The sequence below is a fragment of the Passer domesticus genome, chromosome 19 (genome assembly GCF_036417665.1).
Source record: "Passer domesticus isolate bPasDom1 chromosome 19, bPasDom1.hap1, whole genome shotgun sequence".
NCBI classification, from domain to species: Eukaryota; Metazoa; Chordata; class Aves; order Passeriformes; family Passeridae; genus Passer; species Passer domesticus.
The window spans coordinates 5,642,157-5,658,726 of record NC_087492.1 but is presented as its reverse complement, the minus strand read 5'-3'; the positions used below and the strand labels follow the sequence as shown (position 1 = coordinate 5,658,726).

Genomic DNA, 16,570 nt, shown 5'->3' with positions numbered 1-16,570 from the left:
TTCTATCCCTTTTCCATGGGGGGGATCCCCTTTCCAGTAGCCTCTTGTCCCTTTGTGGTCACCAGAAATGGATGCCTTGGAATGGCTACCTGAAATAGAGGCTGGACAAGACTAAGAAAATTAAAGTGTGCACCTTGGACAGTCAAAAGCCTCTGAGAGGGGCTACACTAAAGATGAGTTTTTCACACAATTATAAATTTAGTCCATTTACATATCAGGGGTTAATCCTCCAATTACAGCTTCAGGTAATGAAGTTATTTCCTCCAAGTTTCCCCCCCCCCATTCACTGTTGTTTATATTTTTCAGGGCCTGAGATAGAAAGGTGTCCTTGAGTTTCAGGCCTATAGAGAAATTGTTTCATCTGAATAAAATGGGAGAACAACAGTTTTAGAGTTATACACTAAAGCAGTACAGGATCTGAAAAATATAAATGCTAAATCCTAAGGCATCATAGGGACACTTTCCACTACCCCAGGTTGTTCCAAGCCCCCTCCAGCCAGGCCTTGGACACTTCCAGGATGCCATAGCTTCTCTGGGCACCCTGTGCCAGGGCCTCCCCATGAACCTCCTCTTGTGCCCAGCAAGAAATACAAGGATTTGGTGGCTCCTTGCAGAGTTTTGAGAGTATTGGTGAAAAGTGAGACAGTTCCCCAAGGCTGGGGGCAGGCAGGAGGCTTTTCCCAAAGGAAAGGAGGGATTTCTATCCATTTTGTGTGCACCTGGGTCTGCCTGATGTGCACAAATTTCTGGAACCTATTTGTTTTCAAGCAAATTTGAAAAAGGGATAAAGAGCTCAGAGATGTGAAATTCCCACAGGTTTGGTGAAAATGGGCAGAAGAGGAAGGAAAAGGTTGAGGAAAATGAGTGTTTGGAGTGAAGCCCCATTGTTAGACGCTGGGAAATCTGCACAGGGGAGCCACATGAATGCAGGGTCACTGCTTGTCCTGCCCCTCGTGTGATTTTTCTGTGTCCCTGCCTTTCCTGAGGCCCCTCCACCCTTCCCTGTTGCCCTGAGTGCTCCCACATGGTGGGCTGGCAGTGCTGGGTGCTGACAGAACAAGCAACAGCCAGAAGGCAAAGCTGTGTCTGGGCAGACAGAGGCTGGGCTGGGCAGATTTACAGCTCAGCACTGCTTAAATCCTCAGCATTGGGCTGTTGGGAGAAATCACCTGATTGACCTTGCAGCCACTGGCTCTGTGTGCTCCGAGGGCATGGAATGGGAGAGGGATTGCACAGAGCGCTCCTGAGTGCCTGAGATGGTTGTGATGGTCCTGCAGAGCTCCTGCCTGGAAGTGGTTAAAAGGGGTTGTTGTGAGTAATTGCAGTTGCCAGGAATTGGGGAGAGAATTCCGTGGCAGCCTCTGGGAGCTGCAGATGGAGTTTCTCCTTGGTCCAGCAGCCCTGGTCTGATCTCACAAATACGGAGATATTTTTATAAAAATGGGTCCTATCTGAGAGGAGGAATAGACGTGTTGTGTTACCAGTTCTTTTTCTCATACTTTGTGTTGGAGCATCTTTCGATTTTCCTGTGATTACCCGAACCAATTTTCAGTTATTTTCCCCTACCTGTGGTCCATTTGCTTCAATCCTCTGTCCTTACACAGAGGAGATTTTTTTCCCTTTCTTTGCTTTAAGCCTTGAAGTTAATTCCTCCCTCTCTCTCCCTGCAAGGATTTTCTCCATGAAGCTTTTGTGGACGTGACAATTTCATCTTTTCTGAGCACTATTTTGACATCACCTGAACCACAAAACTCTCAGCTGCCCTTGCCATCCCTGCTCTCCCTCAAATCCTGCCCAAGGTAGCGAATTACCCATGGCCCAGAAAGCCACAAAGACTTAGGATTGGGCTCAAATCATGTCTCTGCTTGATGGATCCTACCCTAAACCCCCAAAAACTCACGGTGCTTACAGCTGGCAGAACGGAAGGCATCTCACGGTTTACATTCTGCTTTCATTTGCAAGTGGCTTATAAAAGATTAATAAATGATTAATAGGCATTAAAGACACGAGGAGCATAATTTAGCAGGTGATTATAAGCATGTCAGGAGAAGGTATTACAGAATATTATGAGCAACCTATTGACTGTTTGGGCTTTCCAGTAATCTGTAAGCATTGATTAGTCATTCATTAAAACACCGATTAATAATTCCTAAACATTCTATCGCTTATTTTTGTGAACACTTGACAGAAAATGCAGCCAAAAATGGTACATGTGAAAATAGAGCTTTTTTCCACAGCCAGCCCTGGGAGATTTTAGAGCCAGAGGTGCCAAAATTCAGCCCTGATCCCTTCCAGGAGAGCAGGAAGTTACACCAGGGCAGAATCAGGATCCCCATGGAGCTGCTGCTGGTTCCACCAGGACAGCAGGAGGTGACTCCCAGTCTGGTTTGCACTTTCCAGAGCATTTTTATATTGAGAAGAAACAAGTGAGAAAGAAGATTTTTTTCCCTTATGATTCTAATCTTGTCCAGCTCTTGAGCTGTGAGCCGAGTCAGTGTTACCTGTGAACCCTCAGAGACAGAAGGAACATTTTCCAGGAGCAGCTTCCTCATCCCTGCCCCACCTTAGTGTCAAGTTTGTCCATTGGGGTTATCTGAGAGCAGTTAGGAGCTGCTTTTAATGAATCCCCCGAACTCTCATGTTTGGTTTTTTTAAAACAGTGCATTTTTAAAACTGGATTTGGTCATTCAAGATGCTTTTTTTTTTTCTTCTCTTGGTCTCAGTTTGCATTTCTTTTTTAAAAAGAGGGAAACACAAACCCAGAAACAAGTGGTTTCTTTACTGTCCCTGTAGGAACAAATCAGAAACATGCAGGATCTGAGTGCCAATCTCTCTCTGATGCTGGCACAGCCCTCATGTGGGGTCTGCTCCCTCTGGACCTGCTCTCACCCCAGTCCCTCTTTTTCATTCTGCATTCTTGTTGAGGCAGTGCTCCTCTCAAACTGCTGAGACCTCGTGTGCTGCCTTCTCTCAACTGCCCTCGGGGTCTGAACCCTCCACCTGGAGCACATTTGGAACTCAAAGACTGTTCCCATCCCTCTGGGCTGACAGGCAAGCGGACACAAGGGACACAGGGCCCTGCACGGGACACAGCCACCCCAGGATCTCCTTCCTGGGATAAGCCTGCTCCTGCTTTGGTACTAGCAGTGTTTGCCAGGCACTGCAGCAGCAGGGATTTCTAAGGAGGGATGTGGAAGGGGCTTCACAGATCTGTGCACAGGATTAGCACAGGAGAAACTTTTCTCCCCGTGGTCTCTCCTGGTCCCTGCCTGAAGGGAACCTGGCAGCCACGTGCTCCCCTTCCAGCCTGCATTTTGAGTGCTTTTCTCTGTTTGGGCTTGCGTGGGCCAATTACCAGCTCCATCCCCATGGAATACTGCCCCTTTACAGTTCTCACTTCATCGATTTGGATGAAATCTCCCTGGAAATCCTGTCTCTTTCCTTGCTCTTTTTTTCCCCCCTTATGCAGCTTGCTCTAATACCTCACCAATCCTCCTTCAGATCCCTGCGTAGCCCATTAGTGTGTTTGTACTGTAAGATTTCCTTCCCTTCCCAGAATGCAGGAGAAATAATTTCACGGTGTTTTTCAGTCTCTGAATATTGACAGAGATGCTGCTGAAAGGGGCTCTCTGTTCCTGCTTGTACCTCTTCACACTTGAGCTCACACTCTTGTTATTCAGCACTTAACAGCTCCCCCCCCTTCCCAGGATGGGTGCTAATTGGCTGAAATTAAGCGCAGAGAGATGAGATATCCTTCACACCCCATATTCATGCCCCCATCCCAACTTCTCAACCTGCTGGTGTTCCAATTAATCCAGTTCAGTGCTCTAAATGGCTCCACATCACTTCTGACCCCCTCTGCAGGTTTCCAGGCTCTCGGAGATGCTTCAGCAGCTCCCTGTGGGTTTTGTTTATTTAATATTTGCTAAATGCTGCCACTTCTTGCAGGTCTTGGGGTGAAGTGGTTTCATCCTTGCTCCTCTCGTCTGGATGCTCCTGTTCAGGGCTGGGTTACTTTTTTTGGAGGTCAATCCCCATCGTTCTGCTGTTTCCAGTTCATTTCCCTGTCAGGAAACCCGGGCTGAAGCACAATCGAAATTTGAAGCCTCTCCTGTAATTTCCTGGCTGTTCTTAGCAGGTTCTGCAGGTGCTTCTGGATGTGTGCAGGTGGTTCTGCACACATCCAGAGGTGTGGCTGGAGCTGAGCTGCTGGTCTGGCCTGTGTGGCTGGAAAAACTCGGGGGAAACATCACAAGAAGAAAAATCTTCCTGGCTCTCGATTCTCCAGACCTGGTGGGGATTGTGGGGTTTGTTGCCATCCCTTTGGCTCATACCTGATTTCCCTTTGCAGCCCTTACCCCCCCAGCTTTCACTGTGAGCCTCTCCAGGATGTTTTGCAGTGAACTCTTGCTGGGTGAGCTCTGCATCTCAATTTCTCCCTCTCCCCCAGAAGGGCTGTAAGGAAATAATCTGTGTGCCAAATGAGATCGTGGGGGAAGGCAGAATTAGCTGCACTGAGGGATCTTTACTGAGGGCAGGAAAGAACCAGAACCAAAGACGATTTCTTGTCCTGACCCAGATTCCTCTGGGAGCCATGTGCACACCCCATAGATTTTCAGTTCCCAACATTAAACAGGCTAAAGAGCAGTGAGGACATGCCCACTGCAGAGGATCAGCCATGCCCTGTGTTTAGAATCAGACTGGAGAGAAACACCACCCAGCATCCTTCACAGCTCTGTGCTGTCCCCATGCCAGCAGAACTCTTCTAAGAGACAGAAATCTTCCTCTGGTGCCCAGATGTAACGGGAGGTATGTGGGATTGTGCCCCAAGTCTCTGCAGAGCCCACTTCACTTCAGGCTCAGCTGCAAGCAGATTTCACCTTTTCCCATCCATATTCCAAGTGGTTCATCCGGGAGGGAGGCCCATTCCTCACACAGATGATGGCACTGTCAGCTGTGCCACCAGTGCTCCCTCTCTCATATTTCACTCCTTTTGTTCGCCTGGGCTGTACTGGGAAGAGCTGCTCTCTAAGCCATGCTGCTGGGAAACCTTTTTTTGCCTCTGTTGTGCAGTCAATAATCTACTAAAATCAGAACTATCCATTTGCCTTGTTCCTATCGCTCTAACTCTGTGCTGTTATTGAATCTCCCTGTCGAGCTCGCTGCTGGCTTTGATCTTTGTCACCGTAGCATCTGACTGTCACATAAATATATATGGAGGACGTGGTCTCCTTGGCTTGGGAGATTTATCTCTCTCTGTTGGGCTGGTCAGTAGAGGAGGGAAAAGGAAAAAGACAGGAGCAAGGAGAGAGACAGATGGTGTGAGATCCAGAGAAACTGAAAAGGCAGCTCGAGGATTGATAGGGGAGGAGAGGAGGAGGAGTGAGGGAGGGAAGCAGCTGGAGAAAAGCCTCTCAGGACTGAAGGGCTGATGGAATGCCCTGCTCAGGGCTGGGAGCGGCAGAGCTGGACACAGCATGGGGGTGAGGAGGGCTCTGCCCTACCCTGAAGAGCTCGTTTAGAGGAAGGAGGAAAAGCAGAATTTCAGACGCCATCAGACATGTCTGAGGGGGCCGCTAATGAGATCACATGGGGTCAGAGAAAGTGCGGGCGGTTTAAGGCAGCGGCTCCTTCCTGGGAAGCTGTTTAATCAAAAATATTGTATCTTGTCAGGAGCCAATGAAGCAAAGTTAAAATAGGCCCGTTATTATGTAAATCTCTTGCCGGCCTGCTGGGAGAAGACAGGCCTGAGCTGGGCTAGGCCGCGGCTGCCGCTGTGCTCGCTGACAAACACGAGGTGCTGCCATCACCCCGTCCTCAGAGCAAGCCCTCCCTCATCCTCATCCTCATCCTCATCCTCATCCTCATCCTCATCCTCATCCTCATCCTCATCCTCATCCTCATCCTCCCCACAGCACTGACCCCTCACCTGGGCACCTCCAGCCCCTTGGCAGCCAGCCACTGAGGGGCCTCTCTTTCTTCCTCAGAGCCAGCCCTGCTCGGCCATGTGGGATCTCTGAGGGAAAAATCCTCCCAGCCCTGCTCGGCCATGTGGGATCTCTGAGGGAATGATGCCCTCCCAGCCATGCTCAACCGTGTGGGATCTCTGAGGGAATGATGCCCTCCCAGCCAGCCCTGCCTGGCCATGTGGGATCTCTGAGGGAATGATGCCCTCCCAGCCAGCCCTGCTAGGCCATGTGGGATCTCTGAGGGAAGGATGTCCTCCCAGCCCTGCTCAGCCATGTGGGATCTCTGAGGGAAGGATGTCCTCCCAGCCCTGCTCAGCCATGTGGGATCTCTGAGGGAAGGATGTCCTCCCAGCCCTGCTCAGCCATGTGGGATCTCTGAGGGAAGGATGTCCTCCCAGCCCTGCTCAGCCATGTGGGATCTCTGAGGGAAGGATGTCCTCCCAGCCCTGCTCAGCCATGTGGGATCTCTGAGGGAAGGATGTCCTCCCAGCCCTGCTCAACCGTGTGGGATCTCTGAGGGAAGGATGTCCTCCCAGCCCTGCCTGGCCATGTGGGATCTCTGAGGGAATGATGCTCTCCCAGCCATCTCAGCCATGTGGGATCTCTGAGGGAAGGATGCCCTCCCAGCCCTGCTCAGCCATGTGGGATCTCTGAGGGAAGGATGCCCTCCCAGCCCTGCTCAGCCATGTGGGATCTCTGAGGGAAGGATGCCCTCCCAGCCCTGCTCAGCCATGTGGGATCTCTGAGGGAAGGATGTCCTCCCAGCCCTGCTCAACCGTGTGGGATCTCTGAGGGAAGGATGCCCTCCCAGCCCTGCCTGGCCGTGTGGGATCTCTGAGGGAAGGATGCTCTCCCAGCCATCTCAGCCATGTGGGATCTCTGAGGGAATGATGCTCTCCCAGCCATCTCAGCCGTGTGGGATCTCTGAGGGAAGGATGTCCTTCCAGCCCTGCCTGGCCGTGTGGGATCTCTGAGGGAAGGATGCTCTCCCAGCCCTGCTGTTGGTGAGGGGGAGGTTCTGCTAAGCCAGCTCCTGCCATTTGAGGTGGATTTGTCCTGTTGTGCCCTGTTCTGCAGGCAGGGCTTGAACCCGGAGGTTTTTATCCCATAGGAGAAGCTCAGCCTCTGGATTATGGCTACTCCCTCACCTCTCAGAATCTTTTGCTTCGGACATGCTCTTACACTTCTTTTCTTCCTTGATTTTGGGAAAATACTCAGAAATAGGTTTCCTTTCCCTTTACAAATCACTGAAGACTTGTTAGGTAATCTGTGGGTCAGGTTTTTTTTTTAAGGTTCTAAGCTTCTTTTTAGTCTGTCACTTCTCCTGACCTGCCATCCTATGGAAAAGCAGCACAAACGCAATTAGCAGCCACATCTCAGCCTTTGTCACCTGTGCCAAGTCCCCATGTTTGGCTGAGCTGCTGAGATAAGGTGTTGGCAGCTCAGGTGGTGAGATTCAGCCTCTAAGAAATCTCAGCACAGAGCATCCACAGCAGGGATGAGAGACAGCAGCATGAGAAGGATGGAAATGACACGGAAACCCTGGCAGCCCAAGCTGCAGTGCTTTTTATCCAGTTCCAGGTTCCAAAACTATTCTAACAGCAGGATTTCCAGACCACTCCTGATTCTTTTACAGCCCCTGTAAAAGACAGAGTTCCAGTCCTGCTGGCTTTTATCAGACCAGTTTGGGGAGAGGGTAACAAAATTTTATCAGCAGATGCCAAGAGCCTCCTAATAAAAATTCACATCCCGATCTTGCCCAGCTGAAATCCCACTAATCCAAGCAGAGGTTTCACATCAGGTGTGATGGTTCCTGGCCCAAGTCTGCTCCCATGCAGAGCAGAGGGTGGATTTTGCCTCTGCCAGCAAGAAAGAGGTTAACCCAGGCAGCAGGTTCTGAGCAGCTGGGAAGGATCAAGGAAAAGCTCTTTAGTAGAGGGCAGTTAGAGAAGAAAGCTGAGGAGCCTTTTTTTTTCCAAAGGATATAGCTTTGGGAAGTCTAGGAAATTAGGCAGGACAGGTTTCCAGAAACAAATCCTCAGCAGGGACCAAACTGAACTAGTTTCTGAGGCAATGCCAATGCCAGAGTGAACAGAGGAGCTAAACTTGCATACAAATTCTGTGCGTGCCTTTCATTCCCTATCCGCGTCTCTCCCCCTCGCCTGCCAATCGCGCTCCCAGTTAATAACTTGATCTGTGAGATGAGTGGTAGGAGGGAGGGAGCAGGGCACCGAGCTGGCAGAAAAGATCTCCATCATCTTCAACAGAGCCTTGGAGGACTCACGAGGCAGAAGATGATCAGAAGGGATCTGGGGATTAGAGAGGGGAAAAGTTGAGCTGCGCTGTGGCTGCAGAGACAGACCGAGGGCACTGCAGGCACAGGGTCACGCTCCCTTCCTCTGCAGCACAGCTGGGACACTGCTCTCAGTGCTGCACACCTCCTCAGGAGAGGGGTACTGACAAACTTGGGAAGTTCAACAACATTATTGGAGCTACAGGCAGTTCAAAGGGTCTGATTAACAAGGAGAGATTCTAAACATCTAATTATGTACTGCTTGGCAAAGTAACAACTACGAGGGACAGGATAAGTGTCTGCATATTGAGAGAGGATAAATACCACAGATGGGTAATATTAATGTGCAGTGACTCAAGGGAAAGTCTTAATAAGAGGAGAAGTCTCTGTGGTTATCAGAAAATATTCTTACATCTGGTGCATTAGGCAGCAGTGTAGTTTACTATGGAGAGGGGTGAAATCAGCTGGGAATTGTAGATCTGGGGAAGCTGCAGCAGTGTAAAATCTAATGAGGGAAACCATCCTGTGGTGGGCTGCAGGAGAACAAGGGCTGTGCATGTTCTTCTCTATTAATGTGTCAGTGTGAATCTTTTGCCACTTAGGTTCAATTTCAGTAACACATCTGTGTGACAAGGGACTTGGCTTTGTGTCAGATTTCCACTGGATGTCAAGCAATTCCATGGATTTATGCCAGTCAAGTATTTGTTCCTGTTCCTTCAACTTTCCCTCCACTCCCCAAGTGGATCCATCATTAAAATCACTCAGTGCTCTCCCAAGCTGGGAAGTTCAATGGCAGCCCAAACCTTGACATGGGGACACAGTTTAATGAATCCCAGGGCTGGAAATAGCTCAGGTTGTTCTCCAAAGGTTGGGCTCCAAAGGCATGGAAAATCCTTCAAAGGGGACTCACATTCTCCTTGCCCCACGGACCTTTGGCCCAGCCACATGTAATTGCAGCCACTTTGAGAGCGTGGCCAGAGCACTGTGAGGTGGGGCCATCAGAATGGCCAGACCCTCTCTGTGATGAGCCCTGTGATCCTTTAGCAGCCTCTGTTATTCCCATAAAAATCTCTGGGATATTTCAGCTCCTGCTGCAGCACGTTGTGCCCTTAAAGGTAGGAGCCTCAGTGCTGGCTAGGATGTCATGTCTCACACTTAAAAAGAGAAATAATAAAATAAATTAATACAATTTTAACATTTAAAAATAATAAAATAATAATAAAATAATAAAAAATAATAATAAAGGGGCAACCCTGTGGTGGCTTTCCAGCCCCCTTAAAGACGGCTTGGCAGCTGTGTGGAAAACAGCCATGTGAGAGGCATGTGCTCCATGGAGCAGAGCAGGGCTGCACACCAGAATTAGCACCAGCTGCTACCAAAGGCTCTGAACTCCAGGCTTTTATCTGCTTTGCATAGGAATTGGCAGCAGTGAATTTGGGTTTCCAGTCTTCAGCTGCAGTGTGAGGAAGCTGTGGCACGTTTTAAATTAATGGAGGGGTGGGGGGGGGATCAAATTAGGGCTTTATCAGCATAAAAGAACTTGAAATACAAAGTTAAACTCAAAGACTAAGGGGCTGATTCTAATTCACTGAATATCCCCACTTCTCACAGTCCCTAATGAAAACATGTGTAACAAGCCTGCAGGGTTAATTTTACAGGAGAAAAAAATTCCAATAAAGCTCCATGAGATTTTCACGTTAAATTAATGTAACGGATGCTTAAAAGCCTTTCTAATTAGGCATTGTTATTAACAGGAATGTCAGGTGAATGAAATCAACCCCTGAGCTGACATTTCACTCCCATGAACTTCCAAGTTGGTGTTTAATCCCTCGCACGTGGCAGCTGCATTACAACAGGGTCGTGGCTTTTCCAAACATGTTCCTGAGCCACTCCAGTGTTTCCTGAGTGAGAATTTTGCCAAGCCAACCCTCCCTGCCACGAAGCATTCGCTGCTCTGTCAACCTGTTGGGAGGAAAACGATGTAAATAAAGCAACTGAGAGAAAAAGAGGGGGGGGAAAAAACCAAACAGGAGAGAAGTGGTGACTTAGGGAGCTGAGATGAGCAGCTGTGTGATTCTTTTTCTGGAGACGTGTCCTCGAGGGACTGCCACAAGACGTCAGCTGTGCTGCCTTGTGGTGGGTGGAATCTGTCTGGCTTCAGCTGGATGTGTCTTCCAGAGGAAGCAGGAGCGCAGCTAAACGCGGATCAACACACTTCCACGGGAGCTGGGGCTTCTCTTGGAACAGCACTCACCCACACGGGTGTCACAGGGATGCAGAGGCAAAATTGCTACCCTCCTGTTCCACTGCAGCTGCTGGGATGATGGATCTGGCAGCCACAAATCTTTCAGGCGTGGGAAGTCCTGTTTGCTTCCATGCAGGGTGCAGAGAGCTCCTGGCACTGCAGGCAAAGAGCCAAATGAGATTGGGAAGGATTAGGGTGAAGGGAAGAAGGGCACTTTTATTTCCTTAGGACAACAAGCTGTGGCAAACAACTCACCCCAAATCCTCCCTCCCTTGCTGGTGGAACCAGGAGTCTGCTCAGGCTCTGCCAGTCCCTGACCTCTGTCTGGTTCACAAGGTTGTTCCTCCTCTCAGGTCTCTGGATGCGCAGTCAGGGAGAGCTGTAGGTGTCTTCAGATCACTGGGACACCTGCCCTGCTTGGTCAGCCACGCACAAAGCTCACACAGACCCCTCACAGCCAATTTTGGCAGGAGATGAGGATTCTTGGACAGGTTTTTTCCTTTCTCCCCAGCTCTGCATGCACAGAGCTGTGAGAGATCCAGCCCGTTCCCATTCCTCTGTCTCAGCTGCAGCCCCTTTGTGCTTGTGCCCTTCCTGCAGCTCTCCCCACAGAAGCTGGGTACAGGTGATCCTTTATTCAACTCTTTTGGTCTTGGGAATCTCAGACTGACCACGGGAATCTTTGGGATTTCACTGCCTTTTCCACCTTCCCACCTTCCACCATCTGCCCACGGTGGTCAGCTTCTTATCTCTCTTCATTACTGTTTCATCACCACCAGCCATCCCAATGTTTTTGTTCCAGCTTGCTTGTGGTCCTTACCATTTGGAGATGTGTTTCTACATCTCCCATCTGCATCTCACACAAACCCATTTTCACCTCCCCCCAGCACTTGTTTGGAGCTAAAAATTCTCTGAGGAAAAAATAACAGTTGTTTCTGCTCAGTGTTTGGGCCTTAATTTCTCTCCTCATCAGAATCCTTTTAATTAATGCCTATAGGAATTTAATCTGTCTGCCTTGTTGATACCTCTGGCTGTCAGGTGCTGAAAGGAACGTTCAGAATCTTATCGGTGCACAAACACGCATTTCAGCTGGTCTTTGCTCCTGTGTTTGCCTAATGGCTTCTTTCAAGATTTCAGCCCTTATTTCTTATCTCCTTCCATAGCCAGTTCACTGGCAAATTAAGGAATGCTGGAACAGGCCACTTCAATTTCCTTTGGCTAAGTTATGGATAAATTAAGCTGAGTAAAGAACACACCCTGCTCCTGGAGCCTCTTCCCCCTTATTCCCAGGGCAGCTGCTTGTCCATGGATCAGCTCTCACACCAAGCTGAGTGGTCACCAGAGGATTTCTGCTGTTTGTCTGCAAATTCCTGCAGGAATATCTGCATCCTCCCAGGATGCTGGTGCCCATCAGCAGGAGCAGAGCTGGGCTGGGAGGATTCCATGTTGTTTCACGGGAGTTGGGAGAGGAAAATGCATGAACATGAATTACTGGTTTGTTCCTGGGCAAAGCTGGAGCACGTTGGCACGGAGAGGAGGGAGGCACAAAAGCCTAATGAATTTTCCAGAGGAAGGAGGCAGATAAATCTGCCCTCACAGAGGAGTCTGACAGGAAAACTCTGTATCACTTGCTCTCTCTCATTGTCTCTCCCTCTCCCATCCCCCTTTTCCTGCCCTGTGCACACCTCAGGGTCCTTTTGCACCTTCTCCCAGTCCCTTCCAGCCTGCTGACCCCATCATACCACTTCTTTTCCCTCTGCCAGTCCCCTTTCAGCTCCTCTCCAGGGAATTGCTGAGCCTGTAAGTGGAGCATGGAAGTGCCAGTGCTGGATGATTTGGTGTTGGTCAGGATTTTACCACACTGGTGGCTTTTGAGCAGCATCCCTGTCCATGGGCACTCCTCCCACAGGGAGCCAGGTGGGACCCAGGGATCTCTGGTTGTGACTTTTCCTGGTGCTCCTGGTGGGCTGGCTAAGAGGAATGTAAATAAATGTTGCAGCTCTCTCTCCAGGTACACACTGATTTACACCAGCTGATGATGTGGCCTGTGACTCCCACATCTTCACTGAGCCATTAGTACTGGAAAAGGCCTATTAATTTGGATATACTCCCCCTGGGGCACAAAGGCAGAAGAATTCCCTGCCTAGTCCTGTCTACTTATTTTTCTCATTTCATTTTTTGATGAGGTCTGCATGAGGAACCTCTCCTCAGAGCCAGCTGCCTGCTTGCTATGCACGAGGTATTGCATTGCTCACAATCCGATTGCTTTCCTCACTGAAGGGCTCACACCTAATAAAGTTCATGGCCATTCTTAAACACAGCTTTGGAATAAGATACTGCTCTGTGCTGGGTCTAAAGGAAATTCAAGGCAAACATTTTACAGATCATCAACACTGAAAATCTCCCCTGAGTAAGAAATAGTATTAGTTCCCCAAGCGGCCTCCTGCTCATGACTAACCATGGGTACACTGTTAAATCTCTTTCTGACTGAGGCTTCCAGCTGGAGAGATGAAAGATTTCTCCTCCCAGCTTCACAGGGGTGTCAGGAGAGCAAAAAATGGGGTGCATTCAGATGCATCCAGCAAGGGGCACAGCCCGAATATGCTGAACTTGGGCTGTGCTGTCACTGGTGCTGCTGGCACTGCTGCCAGTGCTGCTGCTCACAACTGCTGCACCTTGTGTGCAGGTGGGAAGCTCAGAGAGAGGGGAAATGGCTCCTGTGAGATCAACCAGAGATCCAAACACAACGGGGAAGAGGCTGAGCCCCACGTGCTCCCTCAGGATCAGCGCAGTCTGTTCCAGCCAGGCTGCTCCTTTTTGTGGAAGTTCTGACCTGTCCAAAAGGGCAGCTGGTATTTTTAGAGCAGAGGAACCTGCGAGCAAAGGGGACAGACAATAAATGACCTCAGCTTTCATTCACTTGCAGCCTGATGCTCTTGCTCTCAATGCAAAGGTTTGTGTGCTCCAAAGCAGATCTAATAAAAACTCCCCCTGCTTTGTCTAAGCCTTACCTAGAGAGGCTCTCAGCCCCAGCTGCTACCTGGGCTACAAAGAAAAGGGAGTCCATTAGCACGAGGAGCAGCACACAGGCTGCCAGGTAACCCCTGCAGACGGTCAGGAGTGCAGCTGAGTCCATTTCCTAAGGCTTTGATCCACTTTTGGAGTCTTTGGGTTTGCTTAGAGCTGGGGAGTGATGTTGCAGTGCCCTGCAAGACTCCAGCATGGACTGAGAGCAGCCTGAGCGAGCAGGGGTTCTGCAGCCACAGCAGTGCCTTTCCTGAAGGTTTGGGCATTATCTGCACATCTGCATGCTTTGAAGAGGCTCAGCTTGTGACAATGTCCCTCACAGGGGGCACATTTTTCTTTCAGGTGTTGCAGAGCAAGGTGAGAGAGACACAGATCAGAGGGAAACAGCAGCCTGGCAAGGCTCAGGATGAAACTCAGGGCTGTCTCACTGCACTCCATGTTTCCAAGGGACCTTTCCAATCTGTCTATTTCTTTCAAAATGATTTTGACAAATTGGAGAAATGGTTTGGAAGAAATTAGATGCAATTTAATAGAGATAAGTACAGGACTTTCCATCTAGGCAGGCATGATGAACTGTTCTCATGCAGGATGCAGAAAGGCAATCCTGCAGGAAAGTCTGGGGCTCTTTTTCTGATCAAGGAGTGGATGAGATATGCTGTGAAAAATGACAAACAGGAGAGTGTAGACAGAAGTAGCCCCAGCAGAACATATAAAATAGAATTCCTGCTTTTCCCAGTGCTGTGGAGAGCTCAGCTGAGTGCTGGATGCAGTTTTGGGCGCTACTCACCCAGGAAGTTACAAAGCATTGGAAGAGAGTCCAGAGCAAGGAGAACTGACTGAAGATTGGCAGGCATGGGCTGAAAAGGAAAATTGAGTAAACTGTGATGCTTTAGTCCAAAGAAGAGGAGTTCAAGCAAGACTGGAACAGGTCTGAAATATGAAAAAGGCTGATGCAAACAGAATGGGAATAATCACTTTTCCATGACCACGGAGCAGTCAGCTATTACTGGGCAACTGCAGTTCTAATTAAACACTTAGAGGAGCCTTCCCAATGGAAAAGAAAGCAAAACATTGGACAGAAAGTGTCAGAAGGAGCAGGGCCTGCAAGAGTGGCCTAGAGAAACAACAGCTGAAAATGGTCCAGCCACACCAGCTCTGTATGGGGACAGCAGGCTGGGCTGGGTGACTTCCTGAGGTCCTTCCAGCCCTGGGATCCAGGCACCTCAAAGTGTGGCCTCACAGCTCCATGGCATCACTTTGGACTTAGGCAGCATCCCAGTTTTGCAGCCGAGTCGGGTTGTGAAGACACCACCACCACTTTGGAGCTCTGCTGCTCCTCCTTGACCTCCCTGCCCAGCCTGTGAGCCCAGGAGAGTCTTCTTCATGTCCACAAAATGTCCAAAAAGGCCAAGAAAACATTGCCATAAATAACAGCAGTTGGTCTGGCTCCATTTCCCCATCCCTGATGGTGCCAGCCCCATTAGAAATTCTTGGTGCCAACCAGCAACTGTGAGAGGCTTCCTCCAGTCTCAGGTGGGAGCAATCCCATGGCTATTCCCTGTAGCCATCAGCTTTTCTTTTGCACCATGTGAGGATGATTTTCTGACCTACCTGTGCTGTGTTCCTGCAAGGCTTTGCAGGAGTGCTGTGAATTTAATCTCTGTATTAGCCCACAGTGAACAACCCAGAGCAGCCCTTGAAGGAACGGTGCTGGAGAACATTGCTCCATCTGCTCCAAGCACAACCTTCCTGTATCTTCCCCTTAAATGCCTGCTTCCCCCTGTTTAACAGAACAAGTAATTAATGATGTTAATTTTAATCTCATTTGCTAATGAAGGCAGCCTAATTGCACAATAATTGGCAGCAGCCTTAGCAGAAAACAGAAAATAAACCCTGCATATGTAATTCACTTTAACTTCTTTCTAATTGCCTCTCTGACGGTTTTCCATCATCAATGGTGTCTTTGGGGGATTTTGGTAATAAAGAGAAGTATGGGACACAGGAGATGGTGCCACTGAGGGGAAGGAGCTGGAGTGACAGGCCAGTACCTGCTTGTCCCCAGCTGGGAATTCTAGATTTGGATTTCTAGACATGCCAGAGAGCCAAGTAAGCGCTGGATTCAGTCACTGGAGTTCCATGCTCTGTGGTTTGGCCAAAAAGTCTCCTAAAGGATCTCCTGGGCTCCTCATCCTTGTCCCAGCTGCCTGTTCTCCTGCACACTTTCCCGAGGCTCCAAACAGCAACCTTCCAAGGAGATTTGTTCTGCTGAAGTGTTCTTCTGCCTGATGTGCTCTTCTGAAGTCCCTTTGGTCTGCACATCTCAAGATGTTTCTGAGTCCTTCACTGACGTTCCTGAATACATCCAGGAATGAACCTGGATTTTTACAAAAAGGGGAAACTCAGGCCCAAAGGGGACCAGCAGTTTCTCCTGGAACTCCCAGGGCTAGAAAGGCTGGCACAACCAGGAGATGCGTGGCAACTCCCACTGTTCCTTCAGTTTTTAGCAGTTCTGGGAGATGCCCCTGACAGTTAATTTTTTTTTTTTAATGGTCCCTTTTGACTGGCTCCATGTATTTGCTGCTCCTCTCAGGATTTCCATTCCCTCTCTACCATCCACCACCTCCTTCCCCAGTTCCACCTCAGTTCATCTGCTGCATTGTCTTCCTCTAATTAGCTCCTTCCTGAGTTGTTTCTTTCATCTGTGCAATTGAATAACAGCTGAAGCAAAAGTCAGAAGAGGGAATGAGAGGAGGAGGCTCGTTTGACTGGAAACAGCTGTCATTCCATGGCCCAGAGGGGCTGCTGGAGAATGGAGGAATGGGGGCTCTGTCCTTCCTCGCCCTTCCTGACCAAGTTCTCCTTCTGGGGAGAGAGGGGGGACAGGAGACATTTGCTAAAGGACTCACCAGTGGGCAACTTGAAGGAATTGCACCGGCTGGAAATCCAGCTGCTGCCTCCCAAAGGTTCCCTTGGTTCACATCTCTCCTAGCCTGCTGGCCTTTGAATTAAAACAGTCTAATTAGCGCAGCTCATTAT

At 49.4% G+C, this 16,570-nt stretch overlaps 2 long non-coding RNA genes across 4 annotated transcripts in view; both read right to left on the bottom strand.

Moving 5' to 3' along the window:
- LOC135283540 (uncharacterized) overlaps positions 1 to 5,903 on the bottom strand; it is a 6,210-nt gene extending 307 nt beyond the window's left edge. Inside the window, exon 1 of one of the 3 annotated variants that reach the window (XR_010349259.1) lies at positions 1,170 to 5,903. This is a non-coding gene — a long non-coding RNA (uncharacterized LOC135283540). The remainder of the gene's footprint in view (positions 1 to 1,169) is intronic. The other 2 variants (XR_010349260.1, XR_010349261.1) reach the window with 2 other exon arrangements.
- Positions 5,904 to 7,952: 2,049 nt separating this feature from the next.
- LOC135283542 (uncharacterized) lies at positions 7,953 to 16,282 on the bottom strand. Its single transcript, XR_010349266.1, has 3 exons — positions 15,146 to 16,282; positions 10,763 to 14,391; positions 7,953 to 10,663 (listed from the first exon to the last, which is right to left on the bottom strand). It is a non-coding gene; the product is annotated as an uncharacterized LOC135283542 (long non-coding RNA).
- Positions 16,283 to 16,570: the final 288 nt, after the last annotated feature.